Here is a 19237-nt window from a genome sequence, read left to right as displayed (position 1 = left end):
TTTACAGGAACCCAAATGTGCTACACCAACCATAGTGTTTAACGGCTCTCCTGATCCCCTCAAGGCTGAAAGTGTCAGCATTATAATGGACAATGTGAACATCATAAGAGAGGCAGACATTGACATGACACAGGCTGTGGAATGCCTATTTGCAGTCTATTTTCTCTTCAATGTGCAATACCCGGTTGACATTAAGCACACAATGACTTTTATTCAAAAATATATGCTTAAACTTAGACAAGAGCACGGCAAAAGAACACCAATTCCTGTACTGACAATGTACAGTCAACTTGTGTAAATTCTAGAGCTATTTAATAGTTGTTTAATTGTTCATGTATTGATTTTTATCTGCACTGTCAAATATATATATATATATAAAACAAATGTTTTTCCTCATTTCAGAGATATATGTAAAAGTGAAGTACTGTATATGTACATAAACAAGCTTATGTATGTTTATTGCAAAGTGAAAATGCTTAAATGAAATAATTCAAACTAAATGGTTAAATTGCCTCCCCTACGAAAGGAAAATATATGTACCAATATATTTCTTAAAATATATTGTTATATATTGTAATATATTATTTTCCCTTTTTATTTTCTAATATTTTATATATTTGAATATATTTTATAATATATTGATGATACATATATTATATAATATATTGCAAAATATACAAATGATTGCCGCTTTCAATATATTGCAATGTATTGGAAAAAATAAATATATAAGCGTGTGGCGTAAATGTTAACTTAACTTTACTATAAAACTCTTCACATGTACTGTCCCTGTAAGTCTTTAATCTCATAATTTAAGTTGAACATCTCGTCACAATGCACATTCTGTCTTTCTAATTTGGAAACAATAACACAATTATTTTTTATTTTTTTTTATGTGATTATGCAAATGATTTTTGGAAAGAAATGTCTTGGCTTGTTTTCTCCGCTTACAACACACTTTTTAGTTTTGAGAGAATTAATGTACTATTTTTAATTTGGGAATCAGGTTCAAAGGAGCTGGTTGATATCTTGAAACTGTTAACTCTTTGAGGCCTGTTTCAGTTTCACAAATGCAAAGTTTCTGATTTTGTGCCCAATTTATGGATTCTCTGTATTGATCTGAAATGATTTTATGAATCTCTCTGCTCGTCGCTTAATAAGAAAGCGATGAAAACTACTGGATTAATGGGGAAAAATATGAATTTGATGTAAGGGTTAACACCTGTGTATTCTTTGGAGTTGACATTTCTAGTGTGATTTTACATTTTAAATTATTCTTTATTTTAATTTAGGATAAAAAAAAGTTTAACTAAATAAATAAATGAGTAATTGAGTATGTGTAACAGTGACAGATGTACTGAACAAGTTTGTGGTCATGATGAAATCTGGAGAGTATCAGGATCTTCAGACCCCAGAACAGCTGATGAGCAGACGATACTTGTCTTCTGAACAACTTTAAGTGCAGTCGATCTGACAGTGCCACGTTTAAAAGTAATTTGGCACTTCATAACACACCTGACATCACTCAGAAGAAAAGAAAGGTTTGAACAAACAGCCATCTTTCCACCTCGAAGCGTTCTCCAAACAATCTCTCCACACTACTGAAACTCTTCCAGACGACACAACTACTCTCAGATACGACTCTCTTCCTTATCTCCTCTTTCCTTCTGCTGATAATGAAATGATCCTCCACAAACACACAAAGTGAAAAAAGAGAAAGTAATCTGAAAGGATGTTGTGGCACAATGTTTTCTCTTCCACGGATGAAGATAAGTTTATAAATCATGAAGCTTGTGTCAGAATACCAGTCTGTCAGTCAAGTCTGAATCAAGAAAACTCAAATATAAAATAAATAAAATAAATATTATAATAACTTCATCTCAGACGGAAGATAAAAGTGAAAGATGAATGAACGAGTGATCGTCACAAACATGAATCAAATACACTGAACACGTGTGTGACACTAGAACAGACACACTTTCTCTCTCACATCACACACACACACACACACACACATTTGATCATCTCTTTTCTTTTTAATGGCGGTTACATCCCTAAATGTAAATGTAAGTGTTTAGTTTAATTACTCACCATTTACAGCAAGATAAATTTGTTCACTCTCCTGTGAGGATGAAGGACTTCCATGTCTCTGTCCTTTACACGTGTACTGACCCTCATCAGATTTAATAGCTCCACTGATAATGAGAGTGTGTGTGTTTACAGTGTAACGATCAGACGACTTTACTCTGTATGTGCCTTTATACCACTCATATCTCCAGCCACTGTAAGACTGTGTTATCACACACTTCAGATTGACCGTCTCTCCAGTGAAGACAGGACTCTCTGGATCTACAGTCAGCTGGGGTTTGGGTAAGTCTGTTAAGATAAAAACATAAAGTGATTCAAACAGTTCAAAGAAGAAAATAAATGTCTTAGAGTATTATATACTTTTACAGTATGAATATTATACAAAGACTGTCATATTTCATAAGGCTGTTTTTCATACGTGTGTGTGTGTTCACTCCTGTGTGTGTGTGTGTCTGTGTGTGTGTTTGTGTTTGTGTGTGTGTGTGTGTGTGTGTGTGTGTGTTCACTCCTGTGTGTGTGTGTGTGTCTGTGTGTGTGTTTGTGTGTCAATGTTGTTGTGTTTTGGTTTAGTAAGTCACTTCACTCTCTCTGACTTCAGGACTAAACTCATCTCTATTGAACTCTGTGACTAAAGTAATCATTAGGTGTGTAACGATACACTCATGTCACCATTCACTTCAACACATGACACTGATCTCACTATATACTCCAAACAAGACCGAAACAGAGTTAAAATCACAAGTTTTATATTGAATTATTGTATCTAAGGCATAGAAACAGTTAACAAAAATAAAATGTTCATTAAAATGCTAAATGTGGTGTTATATCAGGAATGGAGCTGAAAAGGCTTTGGTTTGGTGCTTCTCTCTCATGAAGAGCACAATAGAGACACCAGAATAGAAATATTGAGGATTCTGCATGGAAGCTCAAGTGTGTGTCCTTCTGGGTTCATTATATTTTGTGCATCATATTTGATACTAAACTAAATCTATTTAAACATCTGTTTAATCTATAAATGATTCAGTGTTTCTATCCATGATACTGACATGATGATGCTCGTGTGTTTCTGTTTTGTGTTACAGGACTTTTATTTTGAAGTGTTTTTCTCTTTCCATTGTTTCTGTGTTCACGACTATTGTTACTATTGTTAATATATTTTATTGTGGTGAATTGCCCAGTGCTTGCTCTGTATTACGTACACTCTTAGAAGAGATTGAACCTTTGGAATTCAAAAAAGAACCTTTAAGTGCAAAGATGAACTTCTAGCTATCAAAAAGGTTCAAAGTTGAACTTAAAGGTTCTATAATGGTCCACTGCTTATTTGGCAGTTATCTTAAGAACCTTTGCTGTGGTAAAAGGTTCATATTAGAACCTAGCGTATTTAAGGTTCTTTCATGAACCTTTTCTAAGATGTACTGTAAAGACTAGACTTAGTACAGTTAGAACACGGTTTGCTTAACTGTTACATTAGTAAATTATTCATTTACACACCCAGTATCATTTAATCTTATTCATTTACTAATTGTGATGTCAGATGCAGTTGTGGCAACATTGTTGATACAGTTTGTTTTGTCTGTATTCATGACCACCTCACATATCTCTAAATTGCACAATAATATTTAGTTCACCATGTTGTTGTACATTTTTAGAACACAAATAATAAAAAAAAGAAAAACGAAGAAAAAAATAAAAATAATAAAAATAAAAATACTAAGTTCAGTTGTATGTTCATAAATGAACCAGGAGCTATTATGTGGTAAATGGAGAGAGTGAAGTGAAATTCTTGCCCCTAAAAATATACTTGATGTTCAATAGGCTATCTTCATATTTTACAGCTGTACATCCTTTAAATTTCCCCCATACCACATTCAACCTTCAAATCTCAGAAAGCCTAATTCAGCTCAGAACATGACAAGCGACAAAAGTGAATGAATCAAAACACCTTTTCAGACATGTGTATATTATTGAGGAACACCGTTATGTCATTTTGTAACACTCCTTCAAATGTGAAGCATATCTATATTTGTTGTGTAATGTTTCTTCAGCAAGATGATTTTTCTTTCTTTCTTTCTTTCTTTCTTTCTTTCTTTCTTTCTTTCTTTCTTTCTTTCTTTCTTCTTAGTAATTGTTTTCATCATCATCATTATTATTACTTTTATTATTGCGATATTGTTTCGATTTTGAGAATAAAAACAATCAAAGCATTTGCATTTAAACCAGGGCGAAGGTTTCTGGGCTTAATACGCAAGTTGCGCAACGCAACGCAAAGCACTGAATCTGTTACGCGCAAGATCAGAGATCGCGAGGAAAAACCCATTACAAAAACATTCAAGGGCACACAAGATGTTAATGAGGCCACAATATTAAGTCACTTTACCTGCCCAGAGTTAATTATTCTGCGTATATCGTGGTTACTAAAACACCTCAAGACCTATTCTCTGATGTTTTATTTCTAGATATTTGTAAAGCTTTTAGCCGTCTGGTTACCAGAGCACTCGTGTGTTGATTATTTCCACCAGCAGAGGGCGCTGTGAGCTACACTGATTGCTTGGTAATGTGCTGCTACTTCATTCCTGAAGAACTGAACCTGGACGACAGCAGGACGCTATTATCATCAATCCTCAGAAGAGACACCGTTGTCCCTATATAAAGGTAGTATGTCAAATTAAAATAACACTGTATGTACTTTATAACTGCCTTTCTAACTTTATAAATATAATTGTATGACTCCTGTTGTTATAACAGGTACTGAAATTGATGGAGACACTTTAATGAACCTAATTAAGATGATGAAAGCTTAAATATTACAAAAAAATGAAGGATGAAGTTACATTTATAAGATTACAAGAAAACCTAAATACTGAGATGCCAGCAAGACCACAGACACCACGAGTAAGTTACTATTCTACATGTGTTTACAAATATGTGGACACCTTTACTAATTATTATTTACTATTGTAATTATTTAATGGGATGTACGGAAGAACTTAGTGACTTTGACATTTTCTTATATTTATGCATTTGGTTGTTATTACAAAGCAAATTCTTAATGGGATGCTCAGTTAGGAGTGATGGTCAGGTCAGGTGTACACATATGTTTAGCTGAACTATACTGTTATCTTTGCAAATCATTGAGCTGTTTTTACCATACTAACATGCACCTTTCTGTTGATATTCCACCTGGATCAATCTCAAGACAACATATTGCTTGTTTGTAGCAAAAAATAAATAATAATAATAAAAAAATATTTTAGACCAGAGATTTTTTCTTTGACAGGACAAAGCAAACAAGATCAAAAACAACTCAAGGTCGGTTTGATTAAATGTGCATATACATGCTAATATGTTATTAAAATATATATTTAATATGTTCTCCTCTGGTTTATGGCAATGGAGGCTTATTCTGATTTCACTCTGGTAAATGTTGATTAAAACTGACGTTATACACCTTTCTGAAACAAGAGAACCTCTCAATCACTTCACACACCTCACGTAGGTGTAATCTTGTAGTTTCTGACTTGCTGAATTGTGTTTTTGTGATGAACTGATTTGAGTCTTACTCCTGTGTCTGAATTAGTTTATATCAATCGTTTTAGAGAAATGTAAAAATTAATTGTTTTCCTGTTTCGAAGGACATGTCAGATCTTAGAAGATGGTGGTTTATAGATCTGATGGAGAACTTTCCTCTAGTAGAGTAATCTTTTTAAAAATTGATTCAAATGCTTTTAATGCAACTGTTAAAATAAAACCAAAAAGTCTTATTTTTATTCATTTAATTTGCAGTCACAGGAAAAGATTGCACACTGGACTGAAGATGAGAGACAAACTCTTAAAGGAACTTTTACACCTGTCTTCTGCACACCGATTAATATAGATATTACTGTCTCAATTGTGTATATATTTAGAGAGCACATTAACTTCTTTCTAATGTACAACTCTGTGTTTGCTGCTTTAAAACATGAGTTGATATTTGCAGGGATCTGACCCGGTAACGTCTGAACACAAAGCAGCTTCGCTCACAGGTGAAATGACATAAAGATGACAACGACACGTTTCTGAGGAGAGTCGGTTCCTTCAGATTCATTCAGTTAAAGACATCTGCGACGCGTTTTGATGAAACATGCAGCGCTCGTATTTATTCAGTGACATCATCGCTCTTTAAAGTCTAACCCAGCCATATCACGACTCTTGTCTTTCGATTATAATCAAGACATTTCTTATACTATTGAACATATTCAGATCTTTTCATGGCCTTAAGTTTGACACTACTCACTCCAGGAGTTTTAAGGACCCCTCAGAGATCTGCTTTAGCCCGAGTCCTGATACACTTCTGACCCGACTGAAGACACAAAAGCCCCGGGACGTCAGGCTAGTGATTCTGAGAGCCCTGCAGCTAGAAAACACACAATCTACCCGAGAGAAGACGTCTTTCACTGCTGTACGTTAAGAGGATGTTGTTAAATAGAGAAACACAATTATATATATTTGAACTTCTAGCTCTTAAACTTGGACATCATTATTGAAAGACAAATTCAAGCAGCAAAAGCAGCCCACACTGCAGGCTATATGTTCTCTTTCATAAAAATAAATAAATTAATAATAATAATAATAAATAATTTTCATGCATAGGCGACATGGTTGCAATTAAATTTCAGTTCAGATTTTTAAGTGCCATTATTTAAAAATGTTTTATTGACTGATGTTCATAGACGGTCAGTTGTGTTTTCAGATGTTATGTCATATTGTATGTTTGTAATATCACAGTAAATCCGTCTCCTAAATGATTACACCCATGTGCAGTCACAGCTCATCACCCTAAAGTCTCCCTGATTTCAGCTGGACGCGGCTCACAGTGAAAATGAAGGTCTTCTGGTCACTTTGACTCTCTGGACGCTGGCGATGTGAACACAGTTACTGTTCATGATGCTCAAACTACTGAAGAAAATCCTCAATATTGATTTGGAGGTTTATATGAATGTGTTTCTGAGGAGAGCTGACTGTTTTCTGAGAAGTTTATGTGGAATAATTTCACAAAGATTGTCTGAACATTCGATTTCTGCTTCAAATTGATTATTCAATCAAATTATGATTATGATTATTATTGTATAACTAAACAATATGAAATTAGATAAATGATATGTATATTAATTATATAACTAAAATAAGATAACTGTAATTCGATTTAGATTAAATAAAGATGTCAGTCTTTATCTTTTTAATTTAAAGAAGAAAAAAAAGATTTATTTACCCAGTCATTTAAAAATAACACATTTTATAGAGCTGTAACAATAAAGCCATTATATTTTTGCTTAAGGTTATCATGCCATTAAAATCTAATACCTAATCTTATGCCTAGACACAACTGAATCTTATTCTCATGTAGAAGAGAGAGTTTATGAAGATGATGATATTAAACTCACCCTTCACTGAGAGAGAAACAGCAGAGCTTAATTGTGTTGAGACTGATCCTCCAGTTGTGTGTCCTCCACACGTGTACTGACCCGCATCATATGATTCAAATTGTTTAATAGTGAGAGTGTTTCCTTGTAAAGTGTAACCATCAGACCACTGTAACTTTACTCTGCCTTTATTCCACTCATATCTCCAGTCTCTGTGATCAGACTCAATCTCACACGTCAGAATCACTCTCTCTCCAGTGAAGACACGACTCTCTGGATCTACAGTCAGCTGGGGTTTGGGTAAGTCTGTTAAGATAAAAACAAAGTGACGCAAACAGTTCAAAGAAGAAAAAAATGTCTGACAGTATTATATACTTTTACAGTTTGAATATTATACATAGACTGTCATATTTCATAAGGCTCCGGCTCCGTTTCATCCTTAAAAATCAAAATGAAAAAAAAAAAAAAATACTACTTACAACATTTCATGTATAAATGTTCCTCATATTACCAAATACTGTAAACTAACACCCAAATGACTGTGTGTGTGTGTGTGTGTGTGTCCACTGCTCTCTCTCTCTCTCTGTGTGTGTGTGTGTGTGTCTGTGTGTGTGTCTGTGTGTGTGTGTGTGTGTGTGTTCACTGCTCTCTCTCTCTCTCTCTGTGTGTGTGTGTGTGTGTGTGCACTTGTTTTTGTGACTTATCAGGACACAACTCTGTATAATGACATGTCCCCATTTTTCAAAACGCTCATAAATCATACATAATGAGTTTTTTTTTTTTTTTTTTTTTTAAGGAAATCATACAGGTTTGGAACAACTTGAGGGAAACTAAATGACAGGATTTTCATTTTTGGGTGAACTATCCCTTTAAAGATTAAGTGTACAATAACAATGTACCCATTTTGCTTATTTTTCTGGGGTTTCTGGTGATCCATATTTCCTTCTGAATGCTGTGACTGTGCTACATTCAGGCTTGAATTTCAGTTAGTGGTGGTATATTTTCACACTGATAGTTTTGCCCTGTTGGAGTCAAAAGCATTATTTTTCTTTCCTTGTTTACCCTGAATGAGGTTTGTCTCAGTGTTTTAGATATTTATTAGTTTGTGAAAGTTGGTGTTTGTGAATTGTAATAAAACTGCTTGTACAAGTGATGAAGCTTACACTAACGGTGGTGGCCAGTCATTAGCCCCCTCTGACTTAGCTTTGTTGTGTTCAGGTGTTTAAAGTTTAAGGAGTTTTAACTCATTTTAGGAGTTTTACGGACCGTGGGAGACCTGCATTAGCCAGCTGGGCAGAGCGGTCAAACACAATACAGCCCCAGGACATCGGGCTAGTGATTTTGAGAAACACCAGGATGAGGAGAAAGGATTTCTTCAGTCATTTGTTGTATTGATGTTTTTAAAGTATATGTGCTATTTTAACTTGATAGGTGTATAATACGAAACATGTTATTTTGTTCTAGTTTAGACGGCATATTCCCTGCATGAAGCTGATGAGGACTCGACAGAGAAAGCTGCTCTTTCTGGACTCTATGTACCTTAAAACTGCAGGAGAATTTGGAGACATGTCCTACCAAAACCTCCTAAGGTTACTTAATGAAGACGTGTGTTTTGGGAGCCACGTTCCCCTGACCAGCCTCAGTTTGTGTCATTTGGTGCTCATGTTCTCTGGCCTGGGACACTTTATGTGTGACTTTAGTGAAGAACTGTTCATGTTTCAGGTCTAGTGCTCCAAACATGATCAAACAAAACAGAGGACCTCATTCTCCAGCCTTTTTTATTATTGTTATTTGTTCTTTAGTAAACTTGCACAGAACTTTGTCCCTGGAAAATGGTCAGAAAAACTGGAAGTGATTTAAAGGTAAACGTACTGTAACTTCAGTTATTTCTTTGTGTGATTATGAACTATTCTTTATCTTGTATTATCACTGAATAAGGAAATATAAAATCATCTATTTAAACTGAGTGTTCCTGTGCAAGATTATGGGAATGACTGCGGTATCTTCATGATCATAGTGAGTTAACAATTGTAGTTAAATTGACAAAAGATTAAATTGACAACATTGTTAAAAGAAATTACAAAAATAAAAGTAAACATTCATTTTTAACAGTTTTATGCTGTTCATCTATACTCCATGACACAAATGTTATTAAAATATATATTTAATATGCAGTACCTCTGGTTTATGGCAATGGAGGCTTATTCTGATTTCACTCTGGTAAATGTTGATTAAAACTGACGTTATACACCTTTCTGAAACAAGAGAACCTCTCAATCACTTCACACACCTCACGTAGGTGTAATCTTGTAGTTTCTGACTTGCTGAATTGTGGTTTTGTGATGAACTGATTTGAGTCTTACTCCTGTGTCTGAATTAGTTTATATCAATCGTTTTAGAGAAATGTAAAAATTAATTGTTTTCCTGTTTAGAAGGACATGTCAGATCTTAGAAGATGGTGGTTTATAGATCTGATGGAGAACTTTCCTCTAGTAGAGTAATCTTTTTAAAAATTGACTCAAATGCTTTTAATGCAACTGTTAAAATAAAACCAAAAAGTCTTATTTTTATTCATTTAATTTGCAGTCACGGGAAAAGATTGCACACTGGACTGAAGATGAGAGACAAACTCTTAAAGGAACTTTTACACCTGTCTTCTGCACACCGATGAATATAGATATTACTGTCTCAATTGTGTATATTTTTAGAGAGCACATTAACTTCTTTCTAATGTACAACTCTGTGTTTGCTGCTTTAAAACATGAGTTGATATTTGCAGGGATCTGACCCGGTAACGTCTGAACACAAAGCAGCTTCGCTCACAGGTGAAATGACATAAAGATGACAACGACACGTTTCTGAGGAGAGTCGGTTCCTTCAGATTCATTCAGTTAAAGACATCTGCGACGCGTTTTGATGAAACATGCAGCGCTCGTATTTATTCAGTGACATCATCGCCCTTTAAAGTCTAACCCAGCCATATCACGACTCTTGTCTTTCGATTATAATCAAGACATTTCTTATACTATTGAACATATTCAGATCTTTTCATGGCCTTAAGTTTGACACTACTCACTCCAGGAGTTTTAAGGACCCCTCAGAGATCTGCTTTAGCCCGAGTCCTGATACACTTCTGACCCGACTGAAGACACAAAAGCCCCGGGACGTCAGGCTAGTGATTCTGAGAGCCCTGCAGCTAGAAAACACACAATCTACCCGAGAGAAGACGTCTTTCACTGCTGTACGTTAAGAGGATGTTGTTAAATAGAGAAACACAATTATATATATTTGAACTTCTAGCTCTTAAACTTGGACATCATTATTGAAAGACAAATTCAAGCAGCAAAAGCAGCCCACACTGCAGGCTATATGTTCTCTTTCATAAAAATAAATAAATTAATAATAATAATAATAAATAATTTTCATGCATAGGCGACATGGTTGCAATTAAATTTCAGTTCAGATTTTTAAGTGCCATTATTTAAAAATGCTTTATTGACTGATGTTCATAGACGGTCAGTTGTGTTTTCAGATGTTATGTCATATTGTATGTTTGTAATATCACAGTAAATCCGTCTCCTAAATGATTACACCCATGTGCAGTCACAGCTCATCACCCTAAAGTCTCCCTGATTTCAGCTGGACGCGGCTCACAGTGAAAATGAAGGTCTTCTGGTCACTTTGACTCTCTGGACGCTGGCGATGTGAACACAGTTACTGTTCATGATGCTCAAACTACTGAAGAAAATCCTCAATATTGATTTGGAGGTTTATATGAATGTGTTTCTGAGGAGAGCTGACTGTTTTCTGAGAAGTTTATGTGGAATAATTTCACAAAGATTGTCTGAACATTCGATTTCTGCTTCAAATTGATTATTCAATCAAATTATGATTATGATTATTATTGTATAACTAAACAATATGAAATTAGATAAATGATATGTATATTAATTATATAACTAAAATAAGATAACTGTAATTCGATTTAGATTAAATAAAGATGTCAGTCTTTATCTTTTTAATTTAAAGAAGAAAAAAAAGATTTATTTACCCAGTCATTTAAAAATAACACATTTTATAGAGCTGTAACAATAAAGCCATTATATTTTTGCTTAAGGTTATCATGCCATTAAAATCTAATACCTAATCTTATGCCTAGACACAACTGAATCTTATTCTCATGTAGAAGAGAGAGTTTATGAAGATGATGATATTAAACTCACCCTTCACTGAGAGAGAAACAGCAGAGCTTAATTGTGTTGAGACTGATCCTCCAGTTGTGTGTCCTCCACACGTGTACTGACCCGCATCATATGATTCAAATTGTTTAATAGTGAGAGTGTTTCCTTGTAAAGTGTAACCATCAGACCACTGTAACTTTACTCTGCCTTTATTCCACTCATATCTCCAGTCTCTGTGATCAGACTCAATCTCACACGTCAGAATCACTCTCTCTCCAGTGAAGACACGACTCTCTGGATCTACAGTCAGCTGGGGTTTGGGTAAGTCTGTTAAGATAAAAACAAAGTGACGCAAACAGTTCAAAGAAGAAAAAAATGTCTGACAGTATTATATACTTTTACAGTTTGAATATTATACATAGACTGTCATATTTCATAAGGCTCCGGCTCCGTTTCATCCTTAAAAATCAAAATGAAAAAAAAAAAAAATACTACTTACAACATTTCATGTATAAATGTTCCTCATATTACCAAATACTGTAAACTAACACCCAAATGACTGTGTGTGTGTGTGTGTGTGTGTCCACTGCTCTCTCTCTCTCTCTGTGTGTGTGTGTGTGTGTCTGTGTGTGTGTGTGTGTGTGTGTGTGTGTGTGTGTGTTCACTGCTCTCTCTCTCTCTCTCTGTGTGTGTGTGTGTGTGTGTGTGCACTTGTTTTTGTGACTTATCAGGACACAACTCTGTATAATGACATGTCCCCATTTTTCAAAACGCTCATAAATCATACATAATGAGTTTTTTTTTTTTTTTTTTTTTTTAAGGAAATCATACAGGTTTGGAACAACTTGAGGGAAACTAAATGACAGGATTTTCATTTTTGGGTGAACTATCCCTTTAAAGATTAAGTGTACAATAACAATGTACCCATTTTGCTTATTTTTCTGGGGTTTCTGGTGATCCATATTTCCTTCTGAGTGCTGTGACTGTGCTACATTCAGGCTTGAATTTCAGTTAGTGGTGGTATATTTTCACACTGATAGTTTTGCCCTGTTGGAGTCAAAAGCATTATTTTTCTTTCCTTGTTTACCCTGAATGAGGTTTGTCTCAGTGTTTTAGATATTTATTAGTTTGTGAAAGTTGGTGTTTGTGAATTGTAATAAAACTGCTTGTACAAGTGATGAAGCTTACACTAACGGTGGTGGCCAGTCATTAGCCCCCTCTGACTTAGCTTTGTTGTGTTCAGGTGTTTAAAGTTTAAGGAGTTTTAACTCATTTTAGGAGTTTTACGGACCGTGGGAGACCTGCATTAGCCAGCTGGGCAGAGCGGTCAAACACAATACAGCCCCAGGACATCAGGCTAGTGATTTTGAGAAACACCAGGATGAGGAGAAAGGATTTCTTCAGTCATTTGTTGTATTGATGTTTTTAAAGTATATGTGCTATTTTAACTTGATAGGTGTATAATACGAAACATGTTATTTTGTTCTAGTTTAGTCGGCATATTCCCAGCATGAAGCTGATGAGGTCTCGACAGAGAGAGCTGCTCTTTCTGGACTCTATGTACCTTAAAACTGCAGGAGAATTTGGAGACATGTCCTACCAAAACATCCTAATGTAACTTAATGAAGACGTGTGTTTTGGGAGCCACGTTCCCCTGACCAGCCTCAGTTTGTGTCATTTGGTGCTCATGTTCTCTGGCCTGGGACACTTTATGTGTGACTTTAGTGAAGAACTGTTCATGTTTCAGGTCTAGTGCTCCAAACATGATCAAACAAAACAGAGGACCTCATTCTCCAGCCTTTTTTATTTATTTTTATTTTATTTTAGTAAATCTGCACAGAACGTTGTCTCTGGAAAATGGTCAGAAAAACTGGAAGTGATTTAAAGGTAAACGTACTGTAACTTCAATTATTTCTTTGTGTGATTATGAACTATTCTTTATCTTGTATTATCACTGAATAAGTCACTATAAAATCATCTATTTAAACTGAGTCTTTCTGTGCAAGATTTTGGGAATGACTGTGGTATCTTCATGATCATAGTGAGTTAACAATTGTAGTTAAATTGACAAAAGATTAAATTGACAACACTGTTAAAAAAAATTAAAAACATTAAAGTACACATTCATTTTTAACAGTTTAATGCTGTTCAGCTATTCTGCAAGACAAACATGTTATTAAAATATATATTTAATATACAGTACCCCTGGTTTATGGCAATGGAGGCTTATTTTGATTTCACTGTGGTAAATGTTGATTAAAACTGACGTTATACACCTTTCTGAAACAAGAGAACCTCTCAATCACTTCACACACCTCACATAGGTGTAATCTTGTAGTTTCTGACTTGCTGAATTGTGTTTTTGTGATGAACTGATTTGAGTCTTACTCCTGTGTCTGAATTAGTTTATATGAATCGTTTTAGAGAAATTAAAAATGAATTGTTTTCCTGTTTCGAAGGACATGTCAGACCTTAGAAGATGGTTTAAATCTATTAGGGTTCTATGTGGGAAAAAAGAACAGCAAAAAGCACACCTTGATAAATGCTGTCTGCAATATATACTGTAAGTCTATTTAAAACTGAAACTATCTTTGCTTATTAACAGGTGCTTCCTGGGCATCAATCCTGAAAGAGGCTCAAAGACCAAGAAGCGGACAACAATGAACCCTCATGTGAGCACCCTCTTGAGGAAACTTATTGACTTTGAGTGGGCATCATAGTTTTTTTTTTTTTTTTTTTTTTTGCAGCGGTAGTTGTCAGGCTCAGTTTTGAGTAGCCTTGTTCTTTTTGTAATTTTTCCAGATAACTTTGCACTACAATGCTGTTGCGTGTGACTCTTGAAGTACTTGAAGTAAAATATTTTTTTCTTAATAAATATGCCATTGGGCTAACGTTGACTTTACCTCAGAGTTGTTTGTTGGGGGGAGGGGGTTAATTGTACAATGATTGTAAATTCACAGTAAATGGAAGCTTCATCTGCATTTCTTTTACAGTAAGTTATTGGACAATTTTAGCATGACTTCCACAGTATACATTGTAAATTCACAGTGAAGTATTGTCAACTTGTACATTATTTTCACACTACACACTGTAAAAGTACAGAGCCTTGTTGTAATGATGTACAGCAAAAGATTGTAATTCCCCAGTAATGTACTGTAATATCACAGTAATTGCTGTATCATTGAAGCTGTGAAGTTACAGTATACAGTTGTGCTTTTACAACAATGCATTGTAATATCACAGATATAAAATTACAGTAAATTGCTGTGACTATATTTCACAGTATATTACTGTAATCCTTACTGTGAAAGTCATGCAAAATTTATCCAATTATTTATTGTAAATTTACAACGAAAAATTTAGCAGTGTATGATTATTATTGTATAACTAAACAATATGAAATTAGATAAATGATATATGAATTATATAAATAAAATAAGATAACTGTAATTTGATTTAGATTAAATAAAGATGTCAGTCTTTATCTTTTTAATTTAAAGAAGAAAAAAAAAGATTTATTTACCCAGTCATTTAAAAATAACACATTTTATAGAGCTGTAACAATAAAGCCATTATATTTTTGCTTAAGGTTATCATGCCATTAAAATCTAATACCTAATCTTATGCCTAGTCACAACTGAATCTTATTCTCATGTAGAAGAGAGAGTTTAGGAAGATGATGATATTAAACTCACCCTTCACTGAGAGAGAAACAGAGTTTGATTCTGATGAGAGGTATCTTCCAGTTATGTGTCCTCTACACGTGTACTGACCCTCATCAGATGATCCAAATCGTTCAATAGTGAGAGTGTTTCCTTGTAAAGTGTAACGATCAGACCACTGTAACTTTACACTGTCTTTATTCCACTCATATCTCCACTCAGGTGTCCAGTCATATGTCCGGTGATCAGTTTCATCATACCTCCATCTCCAGTCTCTGTAAGACTCAATCACACACTTCAGTCTCACTCTCTCTCCAGTGAATACTGTGTTGTCTGGAGTCACAGTCAGAGTAGATCTGGGTGAATCTGTGAACAGAAGAAAATAAACTCTCAATATCTGACTACATGTAGTCGATAGTGATATAAATGTAGTTAAAATTTACTATGTTATGAATAAATTTGTAATAAAATAATTTTAATTCATTTGTTTTGTCAGTTCAGCTGTATTTTATTGAACAGTTCTTGTTCTGGTCGGTAGGTGGAGCTGTTTTCAGTCAGAGGTTTCAATAAAGCACTTATTTTAGTTTAGTTTATTTTTTAGTGCAGAATATCTGATCCCTGAGTCATATGACTTTATTTTATTTATTTATTTTTCTCTCAACAGTAATCAGTTCATGTCTCTGGGTCACAGTCCTCCAGTGCTGCACTTTCAGAAACCTTGATTTAGTTTGAACACTTTTTGTGTAAATCCTATCTTTCACTCCTGGTGATAACATGCTCAGTGTGTTTTGGTTTAGTGGGAGATTGCTGTCCTTAAATAATGACATAAAATAACATGAAATCAGATCTACATCCTCCAGATGTCTGCAGTGATCACTCAGTGTCTCGTCAGATTGATGTGGAGACATTTCATCATTATAACAAGAAAACTATGAACCTTATTCTAAGTTTAACTTGTTTGGTGCTAAAGTACCAATTTTGCAGTTATGTTACAATATTCTGACAAATTATGTAACAGAGAAATTATTATTATTATTATTTATGTAATAATATTCATGTCATTATACAGATGTGTTTCCTCATGAACCATCATGACAGATCCCAGTTACACATTGAGGATATTTTAAATGATCTGAACATCACAAAAGAGTTAATGACACACAGTCATTATTGCAATAGACTACAATAAGCTTTATTTATTATTATTATTATTATTATTGTATTTAACTTGCATAAACTGCAGAAACAGCAGTGTTTTACAGCATGAGGAGCTACACATATAAATGATGCTGAGTGAAGATGAACAACAGCAAAATATGGACATGAATTATCAGCAAAGAGACAAATGTGTGATCCTCATGTGATCCATGTAGACAAATAAACTACTACAACACTATTCATATTTAATAAATCAAATGTAAATCAGTAGAGCACAATACCTTGAGTGAGTCCAGAGTGGATGAAGGACATCAGCACTAAACACAGAAGAAACAGATATGAATCATTTCCATTGGTTCAACACAATGCAGATCACAGAAACATGTCTAGAGTTTCAGCTGAAAGTGTTTCTCTGTTTTGATGCTCCATGAGAACCGATGGAGGATATTCTCCATCATTTAACACACACAATGTCATCACAGCATGGGTCTAGAATACACTCAACCTGTCCCTCCACTCCACATACTTTTATTAAAATCTACATTTGTCTCACACATGTTTTCAGTCAAGTGTGTTCAGGTCGAGGTTTTCAAGAGACAGTGTGAAAAAGTCTAGATTTAAATTAAAGAGACAAAATAGTTGATGAATGACCCGGCGTCTTAATTGTGTCAGAAATGAGCCGATGTGAACATTATTGAGCACTTGGGATATGCCTGTACCTAATTTTCTTGTTGTGATTAATTGCTCATGCTTTTACCACGGTATACGGTATTATTAAATATTTGAATATCTAAGATTAATGAATGTTCAGAAGAATTTTTTCATTGGCAGTTTATGTTGACTAATGAATTAAGTAAAGAATAATTGATGAGGGGCCGCTGAATTATTAGACAAATAATCCACACCCGAGGTGGTGATGTGGTCACGATGTGAATATACTGTTACCACCCCTCAAGACATAGATCCGATGATTTAATTAAAGGGATTCGTCCGGTTTGTGAACTTAAATTGCTTAAATTGCTATTGTGAGTAGGACTTCTCTAACGCATCTCTTCCAATCCTGGTAACGGAGGCTTGAGACAGGGGCTGGGACCAAAAAGTGACCCTGGACTTTCTGGCCCACTGCAGCCCACCACAACATAACGCATCTGCCACTGTTTGGAGGTCATTAATTAATTTAATATTTAAGTATACAGTTTGGGGATTTTAACCAGTAGGGCAACTGATCCTCCGTTCATTTAGCGACTCCTAGCGAGCGATACATGCTCATCACGACACATACATTCTTCTAGAACTCACACTTTGCGTTCAGTTAACAGATCCATACGAATCATGCATGGAATAGAAGTTTATAAACTCAAACGATAGCTTTATGTGTTTTACAGATGAACTTGAAGTCTTTATTTATTCGAGATGTTCAATAATAGATCATCTTTGACTCGGTAATAGAAGTTCATGATGCGATTCGTGAACAGATGATTCTTTTGGGTCAATATTTTAAAATATGCTTGTGTGAATGCTAATGTACCTCTGTGCGTCTCTAAACAGCGCTATTATTACCTCGCTAGTGAGAAATATCATCTGTAGCCTGTAAGTTGCTGACTGATCAAATCGTCAGGGCAGCACTGACAACACTTTTTGTGCAAACTGCGTGACCGTTATTACTGTTAACTATGTGAAGTGATCTGGAACTGTGATGCGGTCGAGAGCTGCCTGGAAATACATTCACTGTGCGTTTCCCAGAAAATAATGTCACACCTCAGAACGTTCATCAGCCAATCAGATTCAAGCATTCAACCGCCCGTAGTATCACTAATGTTAACTACTGAAGCCCTAATGTAAAGTGTGAACGAATAATAAAGAATCAAAACTCTAGGGCATGTTCTAGTCCAGATTTTCTTTACTTTTTTTTTTTTTTTTTTTTTAAGCCTATTAATTCTAAATATTTATGTAACTGGCGCTGTGTTGAACACCATAGCAGAACCTCAAATTTGAAAGTCTATTTAAATCTGTTTTAGAAAGTATTGCAGCTGCTTTATTTATGGGGTTTCCAGGGTAACGGCTGCATTTCATTATTTAGCGCCATCTGCTGTCAGAGAGTGAATGTGCTTTCATTCAGCGCGTCTCTCACGTGTTCCCCATGTGCTTTGCTTGATTACATCAGAACACACGCTCTTTCAAGCAGTAAACAGAGGTGTTGCGTATTTTGACCAGTTGATGGGAATATTATTCTTAAAATGCATTCCAAATTGTTAATAATTTTTATATATAATTATTCATGGTATTTAGAAGTGCCCACGATAACAACATTTTGCATATTAATTACCAATTAATTACTAATTAATTGAGCATATCACACCAGTCCTCAGGTCCTTACACTGGCTTCCAGTTACATTTAGGATTGATTTTAAAGTACTTTTCCTCGTATATAAGTCACTAAATGACCTAGGACTGAAATATATTGCAGATATGTTCACTGAATATAAACCTAACAGAGCACTCAGATCACTAGGATCGAGTCAGTTAGAAATACCAAGGGTTCATACAAATCAAGGGGAGTCCACCTTTAGTTTCTATGCTGCCCGCAGTTGGAATCAGCTTTCAGAAGAGATCAGATGTGCTAAAACACTAGTCACATTTAAATCTAGACTCAAAACGTATCTTTTTAGCTATGCATTTATTAAAAAGTTTTTTTTTTATTATTTATTATTATGTTAAATCATTTTCTAACTGTTTTAAATTCATTTTA

General features: G+C 34.7%; 1 protein-coding gene across 1 annotated transcript in view; it reads right to left on the bottom strand.

The window, feature by feature from the left end:
• LOC128017541 (basement membrane-specific heparan sulfate proteoglycan core protein) overlaps nucleotides 1-19237 on the bottom strand; it is a 1082135-nt gene that overhangs the window by 85144 nt on the left and 977754 nt on the right. The gene's annotated exons all lie outside the window — the stretch shown is intronic.

Source organism: Carassius gibelio, chromosome A7 (genome assembly GCF_023724105.1).
Source record: "Carassius gibelio isolate Cgi1373 ecotype wild population from Czech Republic chromosome A7, carGib1.2-hapl.c, whole genome shotgun sequence".
Taxonomy (NCBI): domain Eukaryota; kingdom Metazoa; phylum Chordata; class Actinopteri; order Cypriniformes; family Cyprinidae; genus Carassius; species Carassius gibelio.
The sequence above is the reverse complement of the archived record's forward strand: the minus strand, read 5'-3'. Positions and strand labels throughout refer to the sequence as shown.